Source organism: Cervus elaphus, chromosome 33, assembly GCF_910594005.1.
Source record: "Cervus elaphus chromosome 33, mCerEla1.1, whole genome shotgun sequence".
Classification (NCBI taxonomy): Eukaryota; Metazoa; Chordata; class Mammalia; order Artiodactyla; family Cervidae; genus Cervus; species Cervus elaphus.
The window spans coordinates 60,081,605-60,103,692 of record NC_057847.1 but is presented as its reverse complement, the minus strand read 5'-3'; the positions used below and the strand labels follow the sequence as shown (position 1 = coordinate 60,103,692).

Below are 22,088 nucleotides of genomic sequence, written 5' to 3'. Positions count from 1 at the left end.
CTCTCCTCTATTCTCAAGCAGCTTCAACCTTCTAACAGTACCTCAGGAAAGCCAAGGTTGACCCCCTTGGGTGTTTCCATATGGACTCTCCTTTCCCCAATACTTTCTAAGGGCATTGCTTCCCTCTTTCAATCTCTGTTTAATCTCCCTCCCAGACAGGACTTTTCTGACCACCCTACCCAAAACTGAGTTGTCAGACCTCATCAGCCCCCATGCCCCTACACTGCTATATGACTTTCCTCTGAGCACTTACCACTGTCCCACATTATTTTTACTTCCTTGTTTACAAGATGGTTTCCTCCATTAATGCATATGCCACATGAAGGCAGATTCTGGCTCTTTCTGTCATTGTTGTGTTCCTTGCAAATAATTCTAAAATTTATATGGAAACACAAAAGACCCTGAGCAGCTAAAGCAATCTTAAGAAAAAAGAACAAAGCTGGAGGCATCATGTTTCCTGACTTCAGACTCTACTACAAAGCTACAGCAATCAAAGCAGGATGGTACACAGGCATAATATCTATGTGGCTTTTGACGCAGAACATGGTATCTTAGGGAATACTCCACTTGAGCTGCTACCCTGTTTTGAACCATGTTCATCAGAGATATTGGCTTGTAATTTTCTTTTCTGGCAGGTCTTTGTCCGCCTTTAGGATCAGTGTAATGGTAACCTGGTAGAATGAATTTGGGAGTGTTCCCTCCTCATCAGCTTTTTGGAACAGTTTGAGAAAGGTAAGTATTAGGTCTTCTTTATATGTTTGTTAGAATTTCCCTGTGAAGCTTTTGGGTCCTAAACTTTTGTTTGCTGAGATTTTCTTGATTATTAATTCAACTTCAGGCTTCCCTTGTGGCTCAGTGGTAAAGAATCTGCCTACCAATGCAGTAGACATAGGTTCAGTCCCTGGGTCAGGAAGATTCCTCTGGAGAAGGAAATGGCAACCCACTCCAGTATTCTTGCCTGGGAAATATCATGGATAGAGAAGCCTGGCAGGCTACAATTCATGGAGTTACAAAAGAGTTGGAAACAACTTAGCAACTAAACAACACAATCCATTTTCACTAGTGATCAGTCTGTCCTGACTGTCTATTTCTTTTTGATTCAGGCATAGAAGATTGAATATTTCTAGAAATTTCTCTATTTCTTCTAGGTTGTCCGATTTGTTGGCATATAATAGTAGCTTTCTCTTATGATTTTTTGTATCTCTGTAATAATGGTTGTAATTTCTTCTTTCATTTATTTTATTTACTAGGTTCTCTCACCTTTTTTTTTTTTTTAATGAACTTAGTTAACAGCTTATCAGTTTTATCTTTTCAAAAAACTCCTTAGGGAGTGTGAAGAAAAGGGAGCCTTTCTACACTGTTGGTAGAAATGTAAATTAGTGTAGCCACTATACAAAACAGTACTCAGGTTTCCCCCCAAAATAAAAATGAGCTGCCATATGATCCAACAATTCCACTCCCGGGCATCTATCTGGACAAAAGTAAAATTCAAAAAGATACATGCAGTACTATGTTCATAGCAGCACTAGTCACAATAGCCAAGACATAGAAATGATCTAAATATCCATTAACAGACGAACAGATAAAGAAGATGTGGTACAATGGAATATAGAATGGAATACTATTCATCCTTAAAAAGGAAAGAAATAATGCCATTTGCAGCAACATGGATGGACCCAGAGATTATCACATTAAATAAGTCAGAAAGAGAAAAATAAATACCCATACTAATATGTGGAATCTAAAATATGATGCAAATGAACTTATCTACAATACAAAAAGAGACTCACAGACACAGAGACTAGACTTGTGATTGCCAAGGGGGAGGGAGGGGTGGATTGGGAATTTGGGATTAGCAAATGCAAACTATAATACATAGAATGGATAAACAACAAGGCCCTACTCTATAGCACAGATCACTATATCTAATATTCTGTGATAATAGAAAAGAATATGAAAAATAATATATGTATACACACATATATATATATGTATGCATGTATAACTGAATCACTTTGATGTAGAACAAAAATTAACACATTGTAAATCAACTCTAAAATTAAAAAAAAAAAGCCTTGGTTTCATTAATCTTTTTATACTGCATCTGCTGTTGTTGTTCTCTTTTATCTCCTCTCTGATCTTTATTATTTCTTTTCTTCTGCTGACTTTGGGCTTTGATTGTTTTCTAATTCCTTTCAATGGTAGGTTAGGTTGCTTATTTGAGTTTTCTTCTGTTTTTTGAGGGAGGCCTATATCACTATAAACTTCCCTAGTGGGACTGTTTTTGCTGCATTCCATAAATTTTGGAAAGCTGTGTTTTTGTTTTCATTTGTCTCAAGGTGCTTTCTGATTTCTCTTTTATTTCCTCATTGACCCATTGGTTTTTTAGCAGAATGTTGTTTACGTTTGTTGTCTCCATGTGTCTGTGTTTCTCCCATTATTCTTCCTTTAATTGATTTCTGGTTTCATACACTTGTGGTCCAAAAAAATGCTTAATATAATTTCTATCTTCTTAAATTCTCTGAGACTTGTTTTGTGGCCTAGAATGTGATCTATCCTGGAGAACTTTCCATGTACACTTGAAAAGGATGTATATTCTAATATTTTTGGATAGAATGTCCTTTAAATATCTATTAAGTCCAACTGGTATATGTCATTTAAGGCCTATTTCCTTATTGATTTTCTGTCTGAATGATGAGTTCATTGATGTATGTGGGGTGTTAAAGCCCCCTACTATTATTGCATTATTGTCAATTTCTCCCCTTACGTTTGCCAATATTTTCTTCAAATATTTCGATGTTCTGTGGTAGCTTTAATTTTAATTGATAAACCTTAAAAGCAACCAGAATGTTCTTCAGTAAGTGACTGGTAAATCAGATGTGGAATATTATTCAGCACTAAAAAATAACAAGCTATCAGGACATGAAATACATGGCAAAAACTCAAATGCATGCTACCAAATGGAAGAGGCCAATCTGAAAAGGCTCCATGGTATGTGATTCCAACTATAAGACATTCTGTAAAAGATAAACTAATGAAACAGTAAAAAGATCGGCGGTGCCAAGAGCTGGGAGGATGAGGGGTGAACAGGAAAAGCACAGAGGATCTTTAGGGCAACAAAACTATTCTGCATGATACTATAACGGTGGATGCTGTGCTGCGCTTAGTCACTCAGTCATGTCTGACTCTTTGCAACTCCATGGACTGTAGCCCACCAGGCTCCTCTGTCCATGGGCATTCTCCAGGCAAGAACACTGGAGTGGATTGCCATGCCCTCCTCCAGGGGCTCTTCCTAAGTCAGGAATCGAACACAGGTCTCCTGCATTGCAGGCAGATTCTTTACCAGGGGAGCTATTAGGGAAGCCCATAATGGTGGATACATGTCATTATATATTTGTCCAAACCTATAAAATATACAGCACCAAGAGTGAACTCAAATGTAAACTATAGACTTTGAGTGATAATGATGTGTAGGTTCATAAATTATAACAAATGTTCCACTTGGATGTACAATGTTGATGGTGGCAGACGCTGTGTATGTTTTGGAGTAGGAGGTATTATATGAGAATTCCCTTTCTATTCAACTTTTTGTGAACCTACAAGTGCTCTAAAAATATAAATTACATTTTAAAACACAAAATAATTATTGACACTTGCTACAACATGTATGCACCTTGAAAACATTATGCTACGTTAAAAAATAACAATCACAAAAGACCACATATTGTATGATTTCACTTATTTGAAATATTCTGAAATGGTAGATCTATATATAGAAGCATAAAATAGATTAGTGTTTGCCATGGCCTGGAGGTTAAGGACTAATGGGCAGTTAGTGCTACTGGCTATAGATTTTTTTGGAGGGAAAGTGATGAAAATGTTCTAAAATTAGATAATGTTGATGGTTGCACAATTCTGTGAATATACTAAAAAGAATGAATTATACAGTTTAAATGGGTCAATTTTATAGGATGTGAATTATATCTCAATAAACCTGTTGTATTTATTAAAAGACTAACTTTAAAAATATTTTATACAAGGATTCAATTCAGTTCAGTTGCTCAGTCATGCCAGATTCTTTGCAGCCCCATGGACTGCAGCACACCAGGCCTCCCTGTCCATCACCAACTCCTGGAGTTTACTCAAACTCATGTCCATTGAGTTGGTATGCCATCCAACCATCTCATCCTCTGTACAAAGATAGTTGTATCATATTAAGTGTGTAGCCTTAACCGTAAGTCAATGCACAAACATGACACTTAAATAACTTCGAATCCACTGGCTCCATCATTTGCTTTCTTTGTGCCTGCAGACAATCACTTAAGCTTATTAAAGTTTAAGTGTTTTCCTATCAGTAACACTGAGATAACTCTCATAGCATAGTTGAGCAATTTAATACAATATCACAGAAAAAGCATCTGGCAGGAGTTTCCTCACTGCTGGAGAACGAAATTACAAATATGCAAGAGAGGAAGGCAAAAACGAATCCTGTGTTACTATATTGGAGTCAGAGATATCAGTATGAATTCATGTTTATTTTAATATATTTACAGATAGATATGAGATTATGTCCATGGTGCTGTTGAAGTTGATCACTGATGCCATGGACATGAACTCGGGCAAACTTTGGGAGATGGTGAGGGACAGAGAGGCCCAGCATGCTGCAGTCCATGAGATTCAAAAAGAGGTGGACACAACTGGGCAACTGAACAACAACAATGAAAGTAACTACAATTATGTATATACATGGTTTAACATACATACAGATATTTCCTAGCTCTGTTACCAGAGAGGGCCTCAAAGCAGTGATACTCCAGTTAGCAATCAGCACACCTAAAGTCTGGATTTGAGTTTCTAAATACCATTTTCCAATAAAAGGAGATATTTTTCAAGATTCCCTGAAGAAACAGAAGATACTAGAACAGGAACAGGGAAAATACAGATAAATCGAACCATCTAAAAGTTCTTTAAAAAAGAAAACAAACAATAAAGGATGACTACACAACAAAAGGACAGGAAAGCCAACCTGAAAGAGCTCTAAACAGTCAGAGCTGGAACAACATAATAAAGATAATATTGGATTATGACCCCCCCAAAATAAATATCCATAAGCCCAAAATTATTTATACAAATGACTGAATCCATAAATAAAATGAGAAGATACGTTCCCTTGAAAAGAATTCCAAAGGATAAACAGAGAAGAAATGAGGGGAAATAATATCACCATTAGACACAGCAACACCTGCTGCAGGCAAGACCCATGGATGAATGCTCAAATTGACTTTGGGTGAAACTTTATGGAGTAAGAGGATGTTTCCTTAGCCCCAAAGTATTACCGCCCCAAATATTTATCAATTACTAGGGTGATTTAACATTTGTTTACAAATTTTAGTAACTTTTCAGTGAAGGAACCTGCCAGACACCACCGTAACCAAAATGATTAAGGTTTATACCCCAGTTGGAAGTTATGTAAATATCATGTACCCCCGATAACATGACATGATGTGAAAAAAAGGGCATATCAGTTCCATAGTATTCTTCCCACCCTTAATCCCAGTCTAATCATGTGAAAACATGAAATTAAACCAAATTGAGGGACATCCTACAAATACCTGACTAGTATTCTTTTAAAGTGTCAAGATAACAAAAAATAAAAGAAAACTAAGAATCTGTCATCAGTTGGAAAAGACTTGACAACGTGATGACTATGTGCAGTGTGTGTAATATCTGAATTGGACTCTGAACAGAAAAAGGATATTAGTGGAACACTCGTGAAATCTGAATTAAAGTCTACAGTTTAAACAACAGTGTACAATGTTCATTCTTATTCATTTTAGTAAATGTGCCATGAATACGTAAGATATTAATATTAGGAGACATTGGATGAATACTTATTCGGGAGTTCTGGATGTTATCTGTACGACTCCTCTGTAAATCTATAATCACTTCAAAATAAAAAAGTTAAGAAACACAAGGACCTGGCTTGCTATACATGCTCAATGAATCATCCTCAATATTACATCACCTTGCTAGTTATTACCACAGCCTTCTAGGGTGACACCTCTTGAACTGATTAAATAATCTACTTTCCACTTTCTGTAAACTCCTTCCCCAGGCTCAAATATCATTTTAGTTTTAATGCAAAGACTCAAGGAATCACAATAGCCAATATGATGCTTCCTGTCACATACCTCCTATGCCATGCTCTGCCATACTCATTAGACCAGGAATGGGTACTTGATCCAAACTAAGTCAATAAGCCAATGAGCCTTTCTTAAGGGAATTTAAGATTTTAGGTACTTCTGTCTGAATTCCTGAATGGAGAAGACCTACTTCAGAGTTCTTAGAAGCTGTTTTCTAACATCTGGCCTGGGATTTAGGATTAATGGGATAAATGGATTAAATCAATCCATTTATTATGGATAGAATGCTTTCCCCCCAAACCCACATGTTGAAATCCTAACCCAATATGTGATGATATTTGGTGGTGGAGACTTTAGGAGGTAATTAGATCATAAGGAACCTTACGGCTATATGGGTATAGCCCTCATGACAAGTGTCCTTATTTTTAAAAAAAGAGAGAGAGAGAGAGCTTTCTCATTCTCTTTCTGTCAAATGAGGACACAATAAGTCAGCAATATAAAGCCAGAAGAGGGTCCTCATCAACTCAACCATGCCAGCACCCTTATCTTGCAATTCTAGCACCCAGAACAGTAGGATATAAACTTCTGTTGTTTATAAGTCACCCAGTCTATGGTATATTTGTTGTAGCAGTCCAAGCAAACCAAGACACCACTATAGAGCAAGAGGACAAAAGGAAACAGAGGCTCTGAGAGGCAGAACTGATAAATGAAGAAAAAATTACCTAGGTTACTACGATGCTCTAATCTTTAGTCCCTACTGGTTCCCAAAGCCTAGCTGCTCCACTACCCCTAGATTCCATGAAATGCCCACTCATTTTTACTTCTCCTTGGGCTTAAACTGGCTGGATTTGGTTTCTGTTAATATAACTTTAATGCACTAATTAATACAACTACTTTGTAAGACATGACATGCATTTACATGTATGGTTTCTGTTGAATAGTCAAAGTCAGTAATTTTTTTAGTCACAGTTTATATAAACTATCTGGTTAAACTACCCCTGCTTTTTCACATATATACACATAAACCACATCTTTTCAATTCCAGTCATTTGATCATTTTCTTGCTCTCTGAAATATTTTTACTATGTCTCATCATGTCCAAATTCCATCCACACTACCAAGTTTGGTTTAAATGCTGTCTCTTTCATACAACCTTCCTTGCCACCCACCTAAAAAAAATAGTATCATCCCATGCCATGTTTTCTCATCTGTATCTTTTATTCCTTTTATCCCTTCCTATCTTTGCATAGTCATTTACTTACACTTACTGTTTCCCTCTTACACATGAAGCTACTTGAGATCAACTTATCTGTTCTTGTGCAGGTAGCACTTAAAGAAACATTTAGGGAAACACTGCATTGGATAACAATATAAATACATGAATAAATTCCAATTGCTTAAGAAGGACAGAAATGAAAGAAAGCAATGACAGTCATTTGTATTCTTTTACTATACTTAGTATGAAAATTATTTTTAAGAAATAAAGCTGGGACTTCCCTGGTGGTGGTCCAGTGGCTTCCACTTCAAGGGGCACAAGTTCAAACCCTGGCCTGGGAACTAAGATCCTGCATGCCATGAAGTGCAACCAAAAATTTTAAAAAAAAAGAAGAAGAAGAAGAAATAAAGCTATCTCACACATCTAAAAGAAAATAGTAGAGAATATCTTCATCAAATTGGGTCAGGCAAAGATGTCTTAAAGAGGAAACAACAAAAAAAATTACCAAAAGAAAAGTAGATACAATAACTATATTAAAATTAAGAATTTCTGCTCACCAAAAAAGATTAAAAGAGAGAAGAGATAAGCCACAGAGTCAGAGAAAATATTTGTGAGATATATAAAAGACTCATACCTAGACACACACACACACACAAAATCCCCTACAAATTAATTTTTTTAAGAAGCAATAACATCCTGGGACTTCCCTGGCAGTCAGTGGTTAGGACTCCATGCTTCCACTGCAGAGGGCAAGGGTTTGATCTCTTGTCAGGGAACTAAGATCCTGAATGTCCTGCAGTGCAGCCAAAGAGGGGGGAAAAGAGACAAACATCCTAATAGAAAAACTAAGATAAATACTTAACCAAATGCTATACAAAAAGGGACATCAAGGTGGCCCAAAAACTCATGAAAATGTGTACATCATTAGTTACCACATTACACATTAAAACCATAGTGAGGTACCACTATATGCCCACCAGAATGGCTAAACCATGGCAAAAAAACATGTTGACAAAGTTCTTAAGGTAACAAACAAGAATGCTACTAGGAGTATAAACTGATAACGACTTTAGAAAAGTCTGGCTGTATCAGCTAAAGCTGGATATGGGCACACTCTGACCTAGCAGCAATTCACAGTTATTAAAGCATGCATGTGTTCATCAAAAGTCACACCTAGGAATTTCCATAACCTCACTACTCATAATAGCTAAAACCTGCTCTTCAACAGAAAATGTGATATTCATACAAAGGCATATTAGAAAGCAATCAAAAAACTATTACTACATGCAAAAATGTAGATGAATTACTTAAACACGATGTTGAGGGTTTTCTTGTACACTTGTTAAAAGCAAGCACAAAAAGTTTCTGGTTGTAGGACTCAACTTATGTAAAGTTTATTCTCAGGCCAAATTAATTGATGGTACTAGAAAATAGGTTGTGGTTATCTTTTTCAGGGTATACTGACTGGGAGACGGGAGCTTCCAGAGGACAGGTACATTCTATTATGTTTTAATTCAGAGACTGACTGTACAGGTGTGCTCACTTTGCACAAATCCATAAAGTTGTAAGTTTACAATTTGTGTGTACTTTCTATATGACTGTTACACTTCAATAAAAGATTTTTAAAAGAAAAGTTTTCACATATTGCTCGTAGCCACAGGATCAATGCCTTAGGCATCGTGCTAAAGGGTCTGAATGCATAAATTACATATTCTTTTAGTAGCACAAAAACCTATTAAAATCAATATTTTTATATTACACCTTTGAGAATTAAGAGGTAAAATTACACAGTGATTTATTCAGAGGTACATATAAGGACAATAATAAATGTTTATTGATTCTGAAGTTATGGAGGCTTGAGAATTTAAATCAGAGCTTTGGTATGCAAAAGCAATCAATTTGTTCAGATGACCTTGGTATTTATGATTGGCTGGGAATTTGATTAAGCAGGGGTACATGTCATCACCCTGCAATGTGGAAGTGTTCCTCTTACGTTTTTTTTTATTCTTCGGTGTTTGTAACCTGGGGTGTTCTGGAAATACCATTAATGTTAGAAGCTATGTTGGAAAAGTAGGTGATGTTTAAAATCCAGCTAAGTGGGTTATGGCTGAATCAAAAGAATGAACTCAAAGTAATTCCTAGGACTTAAGGCGAGAACAAACCTTTTGTGTTAGGTCTTTGGGGTTTCGACATTTTTACTCAGTAATTAGGTTTAAATTTGGATAGACAGTGGTCACAACCTTGAAAGATAAAAGAAGCCACAAGGTGGGAGGGGTTAGAGGAGGAATGGCTACTAGGTAAGGAAAGAGGCTTGATGCTTTTGAGCCGTGGTGCTGGAAAAGATTCTCGAGGGTTCCTTGGACAGCAAGGAGATCAAACTAGTCAATACTAAAGGAAATCAATCCTGTATATTCATTAGAAGGACTGATGCTGAAGCTGAAGCTCCAGTACTTTGGCCACCTGATGCGAAGAGCTGACTCATTAGAAAAGACCCTGATGCTGGAAAAGATTGAAGGCAGGAGGAGAAGGGGATGACAGAGGATGAGATGGTTGGATGGCATTACTGACTCAATGGACATGACTTCGAGCAAGCTCTGGGAGAGAGTGAAGAACAGGGAAGCCTGGCGTGGGGCAGTCCATGGGGTTGCAAAGAGTCAGACACAACTGAGCGACTGAACAACAAGGAAAGAAGATTCCTTACACTTGCAATCTCAATCCATTCAGGCTGCTATAACAAAAGAACCTCAGACTGGGTGGCTTATAAACAACAGACATTTATTTCTCGTAGTTCTGGAGCCTGAGAAGTCCAAGATTAAGGCACCAGCACATCCAGTGTCTGGTGAGAACCTGCTTCCTGGTTAACAGATGGCCCTTGTGCTCACATGAAGAACAGGTGAGGGAGTTCTCTAGGGCTCCTTCATAAGGGCACTTATCCCATTCACAAGGGCTCCACTTTTATGATCTAATCACCTCCGAAAATCTCCACCTCCAAACACCCTGACGTTAGGGATTAGTTGGCTTACAACTCAACATTTAAATGTTGAGTTGGCTTACAACTCAACATTTAAATTCAACAAATCAATTTGGGAGACACACATTTAGTCTACAGCATTTGCCACACTTCAAGTGCCAAGTAAATTGGCACTTACTTGCCAAAAGCATTTTGCCAGAGACTGAACAAGGACAATGAGGGCATTTGCCATCGGCCTCTGCAGAAACTGAATCTTGTGCTGCTGCAGCTGCTGGCCTTCAATATCCCCTGAGGGACTGCAGGGTGGAGAGTGAGGCACTCTGTGCTCCAGGGAAATGGTGGAACAAGTCTTTAGATAGTTAAATATTTTCAGGAACTGATTTCATGATCCCAACCCTTACATCTCTTCATATCTAGAAAAGCACTATATCACTTCATGGTGACATCAGCTCCTCGTGACTAGCAGAAAGCCTTGTGTAAAGTAAGCGCTTCATTGCACTGAACACCCCCTTCACCAAAATCTTATATATTGACCTCCCCCGACTACCTCTTGAGGCTTTGACTGTGTGGATCACAACGAACTGTGGAAAATTCTTAAAGAGATGGGAATACCAGACCACCTTGCCTGCCTCCTGAGAAACCTGTATGCATGTCAAGAAGCAACAGTTAGAACTGGACATATAACAACAGACTGGTCCCAAATCGGGAAAGGAGTACGTCAAGACCGTGTGTTGTCACCCTGCTTATTTAACTTCTATGCAGAGTACATCATGTGAAATGCATGAAGCACAAGCTGGAATCAAGATTTCTGGGAGAAATTTCAATAGCCTCAGATACGCAGATGACACCACCTTTATGGCAGAAAGTGAAGAGGAACTAAAGAGCCTCTTGATGAAAGTGAAAGAGGAGAGTGAAAAAGTTGGCTTACAACTCAACATTTAAAAAACTAAGATCATGGCATCCGGTCCCATCACTTCATGGCAAATAGATGGGGAAACAATGAAAACAGTGACAGACTTTATATTCTTGGGCTCCAAAATCACTGCAGATGGTGACTGCAGCCATGAAATTAAAAGACACCTGCTCCTTGGAAGAAAAACTATGACAAAGATAGACAGAATACTAAAAAGCAGAGACACTATTTCGCCAACAAAGGTTGATACAGTCAAAGCTATGGTTTTTCCCGTGGTCATGTATGGATGTAAGAGTTGAAACATAAAGAAGGCTGAGTGGCAAAGAATTGATACTTTTGAACTGTGGTGTTGGAGAAGACTCTTAAAGAGTCCCTTGGACTGCAAGAGATCAAACCAGTCAATACTAAAGGAAATCAACCCTGAATATTCACTGGAAGGACTGATGCTGAAGCTCCAATACTGTGGCCACCAGATGCAAGAGCCTATTCATTGGGAAAGACTGTGATGCTCAGAAACATTGAAGGCAGGAAGAGAAGTGGACGACAGAGGATGAGATGGTAGGATGGTATCACCAACTCAATCGACATGTGTTTGAGCAAGCTGCAGGAGATGGTGAAGGACAGGGAAGCCTGGAGTGTTGCAGCCCATGGGGTCGCAAAGAGGACACGACTGAGTGACCGAACCACCACCACCACCGCCTGTTTGGAGCAGTCTCTCAGAGCTATCTGAGGCACTGGCCTGAAGTCCTCAATTTGCCCCACATAGAACTCAACTCACAACTCTCACATTCTGTATCTTTTTAGTCAGTACTTCTTTTGAAATTTAAAGATGTAAGTGATGGTTCTGGCCAATTACTCCTAAAACCCCACACATCTAAAAAGCCCACCATCCAATGCCTTCAAAATGGGTAATAATGTTACAAATGACCTTACTACCTCACACTCTCCTCCCTAAAAAGTCCAGGCCTCTCCTTATGTCTGACAGCTTACAACATCCTACATATTCCCAATTCACACATGCACATACACACACACATAAGCACGGAATGCATATGAAGACTACAAATAGAGTTTTATCTGATTTACTGCAGACTAGACTTTTACATCTGCAAATCCAGGATAAGACAAGCAAACAAAGTAAAACAAAATAGGGACTTCCCTGATGGTCCAGTGATTAAGACTCCTAGCATTCAATGCAAGAGGCTCCAGGTTTGATCCCTGGTCATGGAACTAATATCCCACACGCCTCTCAGTGTGGTCAAATAAATAAAACCAAATAAATAAACCAAAAAATAACAAACAGGTAGAGACAGAGAACAGAGTCGTGCTTACCAGAAGGGAAGGAGAGGGAGGAGGGCAAAATGGGTAAAAAGAGGATCAACTGTATGACGACAGATGGACATAGACTTTTGGCGGTGAGAACTCTGTAAAGTGTACAGAAGTCAAAACATAATGTCGCACACATGAAACATATTATAAACCCATGTTACCTCATTTTAAAACTTCTGAGTCAGTAAAGAGAGCAAACAAAAATCCTTTTAGTTGAACATAAGGCAGAGAGAGAACAGGCTTAAGGTTTAAGGAATGGCTTGCTGATAAAAATCTGATTCATTTCAAGTGTCCAGAGTTAACTTTAAGAAAAGAAGCATGTATCAAAAGAATTGTTGGCACGGATACTGGTACGAGGAACTAAATGTAATCAACTAGACCAGAAGCCATGTTTGTTTTTGAGGGAGTTGTCCTCCAAAAGATTATCTATTCCATACTAAAAATGAATGACTATTTGACACATAACATGACTCTTGCCCTTGACTTTCCACAGATAGCATATCATTTGCAGTTAAGGGCTTCCCTGGTGGCTCAGACAGTCCTGCAAAGCAGGAGCCCAGGGTTCAATCCCTGGGTCAGGAAGATCCCCTGCAGAAGGGAATGGCAACCCACCCCAGTTTTCTTGCCTGGAGAATCCCATGAACAGAGGAGCCTGGTGGGCTACAGTCCACAGGATTGCAAAGAGTGGGACATGACTGAGCAACTAACACTTTGACTTCACTTAACAGGAAAACAGAGCCACTATAAGTATTACAAGGAATAAGAGATTTACTATGGGAATATGAGTTTACCCACCTGTGTACTGAGCTAAGTTAGTGAAAGTCTCAGAAGTAGTTGACAGATTGGAGCAGTAGTCACTGGTGACTTTATCTTGACACACTGCCCCAAGCGAATAAGCTGGAGCCTGCAGGAAAACACAAGAAACCTGTGCATCTCACTGCCAGAGAGGAGCTGGAAAGCCGAGCACAGGAGGAGCTTGTGGAGAGCTCTGTGAAGCCTCTGTGGGCCCCGGTCAAGCTTACAAAGGCTTGAGGTCAGTGCCGCCAGCAATCAAGATTAGCTGGAGCAGGAGGAGGGAACAGGAGGCCCACCAGGCATCTCTACATGTTGTGTCTGACTGTCATAACCTTCCAAGAGAAGCATCTTCTGCTTCTGTCTGCCTTCTCATCTCATCTAAGTTCCTCTAACTGGCCAACTCTATCCCACACCATCTAAAGAGGGGGATTCTGAGAAATGTTAGTTCCCAACCTTAGAAAGGAGTCCAGGTGCTAAGCCAATAATAAATAATCCAGCCCAGGAAGCAGACTGAGGGGCTGCTCAGCTCCAAGGAGAGTATTTTCAGCTAGGGCCAACAATGATAACTGAAAAAGCGGGAACTCCCAGAAGGCAAAGCTAACGTCAGAGGATACAATGATCTGAAAATCTACTTACAGGAACCAAGACAAGGGTGTAAACTTGGAACAGTCCCCACTCCACAGGAGCACACTGTTCAATAGGATTCCAGTATTCTAGTGGACCAGTAACTGCTCTGTTCCTCTCATTTCTCCCCTTTCCAAATAGAAGGGCTCATTCACTCTTGTCTCAATTCTTCTATCCAATCAGTATTCAATTTGTCTCATTAATTTCTTTCCAAAAGTCTGTCAGGTGTCTGCAAACTATAGCCAGTAGGCTGAATCTGGCCATTGCTCATCTTTGAAAGCAAAGTTTTACTGGAAAGCATTTACATCTAGCCCATTTGTATACATGTTGCCAATGCCTTCTTTTGCATCACAAGAGCAGACTTTAATAGTTGTGACAGAAACCCTGTGAGACCACAGATACTAAATGTTTAGTAATCTAGCCTTTACAGAAAGTTTGCCAATTCATGAATAAGCTCTATATACTGCAGCCAGTGGTCACCTCTTTTGAGTCTATTTTAATCTTTTCATTCCAGTGATGGGTTCATAGTGTATATGTATATGATCCTTCTCACTTCTCTTTATCCTTGCACAGTATCTCGTTGAGTGGATGTAACATAGCATTCAACCGGTCCCCTAATGATGGGCATTTGGGTTTTTTCCCAGTCTTCTGTTGCAATGAATAGCTGTGTGCAAATATCTTCCTATTTTCCCTTGGTGGTTTATTCAAAATAGGTTCCTGAAAGTAAGAATTCGGTGCCAACTAAGTGATACTGCCAACTCACCCTCCACTAGAAGTTTTACCATTCTGCATTCCTACCAGTATAAGATTGCCTCATCAAGCCATTAGGGGGTGCTATCAAGCTTTTGGGTTTTGGCCAATTCGGTCAATGGGAAATGGGGTCTCCGTGTACTTTTCTTTTTTTAGCTCTGGTTGTTTGTTTGTTTTTTTTTTTCCTATTTATTTTTATTAGTTGGAGGCTAATTACTTTACAATATTGTAGTGGTTTTTGCCATACATTGACATGAATCAGCCATGGAGTTACATGTATTCCCCATCCTCATCCCCCCTCCCACCTCCCTCTCCACCCGATCCCTCTGGGTCTTCCCAGTGCACCAGGCCGGAGCACTTGTCTCATGCATCCAACCTGGGCTGCTGATCTGTTTCACCCTTGATAATATACATGTTTCGATGCTGTTCTCTCGAAACATCCCACCCTCGCCTTCTCCTTAAATTGTGTTTCTGCTATTATCAGCAATGTTGAACACCTTGCAAATGATTAAGGCCATCTGTATTTCTTTTTCTATTAATCTGTCTATTTAAATTTTTGCTTATTTTTCTACAGGATCTATAACTTGTTTTTCTCCTCTGTTATGTATAAGCTTTTTACATATTTGAATTATGGCCACAGTATTGGAGCTTCAGCATCAGTCCTTCCAGTGAATATTCAGGACTGATTTCCTTTAGTATTGACTGGTTGGATCTCCTTGCAGTCCAAGGGACACTCAAGAATCTTCTCCAACACTACAGTTCAAAAGCATCAATTCTTTGGGGCTCAGCTTTCTTTTTAGTCCAACTCTTACATCCATACATGACTACAGGAAACATCATAGCTTTGACTAGACGGACCTTTGTTGGCAAAGCAATGTCTCTGCTTTTTAATATACTATCTAAGTTGGTCATAGCCTTTCTTCCAAGGAGCAAGGGTCTTTTAATTTCATGGCTGCAGCCATCATCTGCAGTGATTTTGGAGCCCCAAAAATAAAGTTTTCATTGTTTCCCCACTTATTCTCCATGAAGTGATGGGACCGGATACCATGATCTTAGTTTTCTGAATGTCGAGTTTTAAGCCAACGTTTCACTCTCCTCTTTCACTTTCATCAAGAGGCTCCTTAGTTCTTCTTTGCTTTCTGCCTTAAGGGTGGTATCATCTGCATATCTGAGGTTATTGATATTTCTCCCGGCAATCTTGATTCCCACTTATGCTTCATCCAGCCCAGCATTTTGCATGATGTACTCTGCATATAAGTTAAAAAAGCAGGGTGACAATATACAGCCTTGACGTACTCCTTTCCTGATTTGGAACCAGTCTGCTGTTCTACATCCAATTCTTGAGGATGTCAAATCATCAGTGTTTTCTCTTACTACTTTTGTATCTTGAGTTATAGTTAGGAAAATTTGTCCTATACCCAGACCATAGAGTTTTCACCCATGGTTTATTCTAGTATTTGTGTGGTTTAATTTAACCATATGACACTTAGAATTTGTCCTGATGTGCAAGATGGGGAATGAGACCAATTTTCTTTTCTCTACTACCATCCACTTACGCTAATAGCAGTTCTTTAAATAAATTCACCTTTTCCTTACTGTTATGAGATGATTTTATACTACATTTTCCTTTGTCTTTGGGTTTGTTTTTTCCTTCTACTCATGCTATAATGCTACTATTTTAATTATAGAGTTTTCTAGTGTGATGTAATATGTAGGACTAGCATCCTCTTATTACCTTCTTTTTTTTTAAAGATTCTCATATCTATTCTTACTTTTCTTCCAAATCAACTTTTCTGATGTCAGGAAAGAAAAACACGGTGGCATTTATATTGATATTATATTAATATAATAATTAATTTAGAAATAAATGAAATCTTTATGATATCCAGAAATACATATCTTTCCCATTTGTTCAAGTATATTTTTAAATCTTTCAGCAGTTTCATAATTTTCCTTGTGGAAATTTTAGACATTGCTTGTTGAGCTTATGTCTAGGTGTATCTGTGATTATGTTTAATTTTGAGTCTGCTATTTTATTCAAATTTTTTTGTTTAGATGTTTACATATTATATATATGAAATGCATTCCATTTTTGTATGTCAATTCTTTTTTTAAGGTTTTCAGTTCAGTTCAGTTCAACCACTCAGTCATGTCCAACTCTTTGCAACTCCATGGACTGCAACAAGGCAGGCTTCCCTGTCCATCGCCAACTCCCGGAGTTTACTCAAACTCAAGTCCATCGAGTCAGTGAGGCCATCCAACCATCTCATCCTCTGTTGTCCCCTTCTCCTCCTGCCTTCAATCTTTCCCAGCATCAGGGTCTTTTCAATGAGTCAGTTCTTCACATCAGGTGGCCAAACTATTGGTTTCAGCTTCAGCATCAGTCCTTCCAACGAATATTCAGGACTGATGTCCTTTAGGATTGACAGGTTGGATCTCCTTGTAGTCCAAAGGACTCTCAAGAGTTTTCTCCAACACCACAGTTCAAAAGCATCAATTCTTCAGAGCTCAGCTTTCTTTATAGTCCAACTCTCACATCCATATATGACTACTGGAAAAACCATAGCTTTGACTAGATGGACCTTTGATGGCAAAGTAATATCTCTGCTTTTTATACGCTGTCTAGGTTGGTCATAGCTTTTTTATCTATTGTTGCACTAGGTCTTCACTGCTATATGTGGGCCTTCTCTAGCTGTGTGAGCAGGGACAACTTTCCAGTTGGGGTGTGCATGGGCTGCTCATTGTGGTGGCTTCCTTTATTGCTGAACACAGGCTCTGTGGTGCCCAGGCTTCAGCAGTTGTGGTGCAGGGGCTTAGCTGACCTGCAGCATGTGGGATCTTCCCAAACCAGGGATGGGACCCTTGTCTCCTGATTGGCAGGGAGATTCTCAACCACTGGACCACTACGTGAGTCCTGTATGTCAATCTTAATTCTGCTGCTATACTAATTACACCATTGCTTGTAACAGCTTTTACACAGATTCTTTTCGGGTTTTAGTCATATCATCACACCATCTCAAAACTTACTGCTTCACATCAACTTTTAATTGCTGATTACTAAATTAACCAGATTACCCCAGGGTGAAGAGGTCTGCTTTTACACTTCAAAAAACCTGAAAGATTCTCCTGAAACTAACACACTGTAAAGCAACTATACTTCAATAAAAAATTAAAAAAATATTTTTTAAGTCTACAAACAAATGCTGGAGAGGGTGTGGAGAAAAGGGAAACTTTTTATACTCTTGATGGGAATGTAAGCTGGTGCAGCCACTATGGAAGTTCTTTAGAAAACTAAAACTAGAACTACCATATGACCCAGAAACCCTACTTTTGGGCATATACTAGAGAAAACTCTAATCCAAAAAGATTCATGCACCCAAATGTTCATAGCAGCACTATTTATAGTAGCCAAGATAAATGAATGGATAAAGAAGATGTGGTACTTATATACAATGAAATATTACTCAGTCATAAAAAAGAAGGAAGTAATGCCATTTGAAGCAACATGGATGGACCTAGAGATTATCACAGTAAGTGAAGTTAGTTAGGCAGAGAAAAACAGATATCATATTGCTTATATGTGGAATCTTAAAAAATGGTGCAAATGAACCTATTTACAAAACAGTCACCGATGTAGAAAAGAAACTTAAAGTACCAGAGGGGAAGAGGAGAAGGAATAAATTGAGAGTGTGGAATTGACATATACACACTACTATATATAGAATAGGAAACTAATAAGGACCAACTGTATAGCACAGGGAATTCTACCCAATACTATGTAATGACCTAATGGGCAAACAATCTTAAAAACAGTGGATATTGTTAGAAAAACGCCGCGGGAGAAAAAAAGCCGCCTCTAAGGACCGGTGGTAAAGGCCTTTATTGAGCGGTCGCTCTCCGGCAGAACTCCCGGGGCGGGTGAGTGAGGAGACAAAGGGAGTCTGCGAGGTATGAGGGGCGGGGAGGGGTTTTATAGCCAGGGCCGGGTCTAAGCCAGGTCTTTTCATATAAGGAAGAAAGCGCGGGCTACAGCGGCGGTCAGTGTCCGAGGGCTCCGGGTCGGTACCCGACTGGACCAGGCTGCAGGGGGTGGGTCCCCGGAAGTTTAGCCAGCCTCCGGAATTTGCCTTGCGGCACTTTTCCCGGGCATGCCCCGACCTTTCAGATATATGTACATGTATAACTGATTCACTTTGCTGCACAACAGAAACTAACATAACATGGTAAATCAACTCTATTCCAATAAAAACTTTAAAAATAAATATAAATAAATAATATTTTCTGAAAAGAAACATGGGCTCATCGCTCAAAATTAACATGTTTCAGGGGAAAAAAATATGATCTTAAAAAATTTCCTAGTCACAAAACTTTGATATATAAACATTTTCTTTCATAAATGAATAAATAAGCTCATATAAAGTAACTCTGCTATGAAATGAAAAGGAAAATTGACCAAAACATGATTTAAAAGTATAATTTAACAAATCTTAAGAATCTCTATTGAAAAGTTGGCTTTATTTCTTTTACTTTTGTTCTAAGTAAAAAAGTCAAATACTAACTAAGTGGCAATTTATCCAAAAATGTTAGCGTGAAACCTTCAGAGATACTTTTAAAAGCTCTTAATTATATTTTGAAAACAATATGTGACCTCAAGTTAAGAGTGTTATCTATTACACAACTGGTTATTTACAAAGAATGGGAACAGCCCCAGGCAGAACTGTCAAATGGTTAGTCTGAATTTTTCTTACAATTGGCAATCTTTTCTTAAGGCTCCTGTTCCTCTGTAAGCCTTCATTTATCACACTGACCCATTATGCTCAGTGTGAAACTCGCTCAGTCTATCTGGCTGTTTATAACTCCACGTACTATAGTGAAGTGAAGTGAAGTCGCTCAGTCATGTCCGACTCTTTGCAACCCCATGGACTGTAGCCTACCAGGATCCTTAGTCCATGGGATTTTCCAGGCAAGAATACTGGAGTGGGTTGCCGTTTCCTTCTCCATGTACTATACAGTCATGGAATTCTCCAGGCCAGAATACTGGAGTGGGTAGCCTTTCCCTTCTCCAGGGGATCTTCCCAACCCAGGGATCCAACCCACTTCTCCTGCATTGCAGGCAGATTCTTTACCAGCTGAGCCACAACGGAAGCCCTAGCTTCCTAAATGAACCAACAAAGAAAACACTAGTGTGAATGAAGTAGTGATGATTAAACAAACTCAGAAGGACTTTAAGACCTTTATCAAAAATGATATTCCCTCATTAGCTAGTAATCTTTTAACCAGCTATAAGGGGTCATAGAGTTTCAGGTCTAGAATATAATTTAGCTTCACTCAACTCTTCCCCCACTGTTTTCTCCATTCAAGTTTGAATATTCTAACAACAACAACAAAAAATGCCTGACAGAAGCTTTATGACAATTTTACATTTATCATAGATAAACAATATCTAGATATATAACATAAATCATAAACATAACATAGTATAATATATGCAAATAATTATATATTGTTGACCGAAAACAAATGCATACCTTGAAGACTGAGAATTATATTTTATTCAGGGCCTTATTGAGAACTACAATCCAGAACAGCAGCCTGTTAGATAACTCTGAGGGACCATTCCAAAGAGGTAATGGAGAAGCCAGGATATAGAGGAGTTTTTGCTGAAAAAACAAACAAATGTAGTCTAAATTCAAATACTACTGCTAGTCACAAAAACAGACATCTTAAATCAACAAATTAATGATGGTAGTGCTTTTCCGTGTAGGGAAGATCCAAGAGTCTGGGTTTATAACCATTCCTTTGATATGCATCTTAACTATCTAAGGGCAATACCCTGTTTTTCTCCTTCCTGAATTTCCCTCAGGGTGGACCACTAGAGGTGCCTCTAGGGATAAAAGTTTTATGATTAAAACATCCTTTGTTTACTGAAACAGCAGGAAACATTCTTTGTCCACAACATAAATGTTATGTTGCTGTTGAGTCACCAAGTCACTTAGGACTCTCTGCAATCCCCTGGCCTGCAGCATCCAAGGCTCCCCTGTCCTTCTCTATTGCCCAGAGTTTGCTCAAACTCACAGCCATTGAGTAAATGATGCTATCCGACCATCTCACCCTCTGCTGCCCACTTTCTCCTTCAGTCCTCAATCTTTCCCTTCATCAGGGTCTACTCCAATAAGTTGGCCCTTCACATAATGTGACCAAAGTATTGGAGCTTCAGCATCAGTTCTTTCAATGAATATTCAGGGTTGATTTCCTTTAGGATTGACTGGCTTGATCTCCTTGTTGTCCATGGGACTCTCAAGAATCTTCTCCATCACCCCAACTCGAAAGCATTAATTTTTCAGTGCTCAGCCTTCTTTATGATCCAACTCTCACATCTGTGCATGACTACTGGAAAAACCATAGCTTTGACTAGACGGACCTTTGTTGGCAAAGTAATGTGTCTGCTTTTTAATATGCTGTCTAGGTTTGTCATAGCTTTTCTTCCAAGGAGAAAGCATCTTTTGATTTCACAGCTGCAGTCACCATCCGCAGTGATTTTAGAGCCCAAGAAAAGAAAATGTCACTGTTTCTACTTTTTCCCCACCCATTGCTATGAAGTGATGGGACCGAATGCATGATCTTAGTTTTCTGAATGTTGAGTTTTAAGCCAGCTTTTTCACTCTCCTCTTTCACGTTTATCAAGAGGCTCTTTAGTTCCTCTTCACTTTCTGCCATTTTAGAGTGCTATCATCTGCATTTCTGAGATTGTTGATATTTCTCCTAGCAATCTTGATTCCAGCTTGTGATTTATCTAGCCTGGCATTTCGCATGAGGTACTCTGCATAGAAGTTAAATAAGTAGGGTGACAATATACAACCTTGATGTACTCCTTTCCTAATTTTTAACCAGTCTGCTGTTTCAAGTCCAGTTCTAACTGTTGCTTCTTGACCTGCATATAGGTTTCGCAGGAGACAGGTGGTCTGGTACTCACATATGTTTAAGAATTTTTCACAGTTTATTGTGGTCCATATAGTCAAAGGTTTTCACATAGTCAATGAAGCAGATGTTTTTTCTGGAACTTCTTTGCTTTCTCCATGATCCAACAGATGCTGGCAATTTGATCTCTGGTTCTCTGTCTTTTCTAAATCCAGCTTGACCATCTGGAACTTCTCAATTCACATACTGCTGAAGCCTAGCTTAAAGGAGTTGAGCCTTATCTTGCTAGCATGTGAAATGAGCACAATTGTTTGGTAGTTTGAACATTCTTTGGCATTGCCTTTCTTTAGAAATGGAATGAAAACAGACCTTTTCCAGTCCTGTGGTCGGTCACTGCTGAGTTTTAAAAATTTGCTGACATATTGAGTG

General features: G+C 38.9%; 1 long non-coding RNA gene across 4 annotated transcripts in view; it reads right to left on the bottom strand.

The window, feature by feature from the left end:
- The window catches only part of LOC122688261, a 139,645-nt gene that overhangs the window by 45,996 nt on the left and 71,561 nt on the right, over positions 1-22,088 (bottom strand). The window contains exon 4 of one of the 4 annotated variants that reach the window (XR_006339404.1): positions 20,270-20,401. The exons of the other annotated variants lie outside the window; for them this stretch is intronic. This is a non-coding gene — a long non-coding RNA (uncharacterized LOC122688261). The remainder of the gene's footprint in view (positions 1-20,269; positions 20,402-22,088) is intronic. 4 annotated transcript variants of the gene reach the window in all.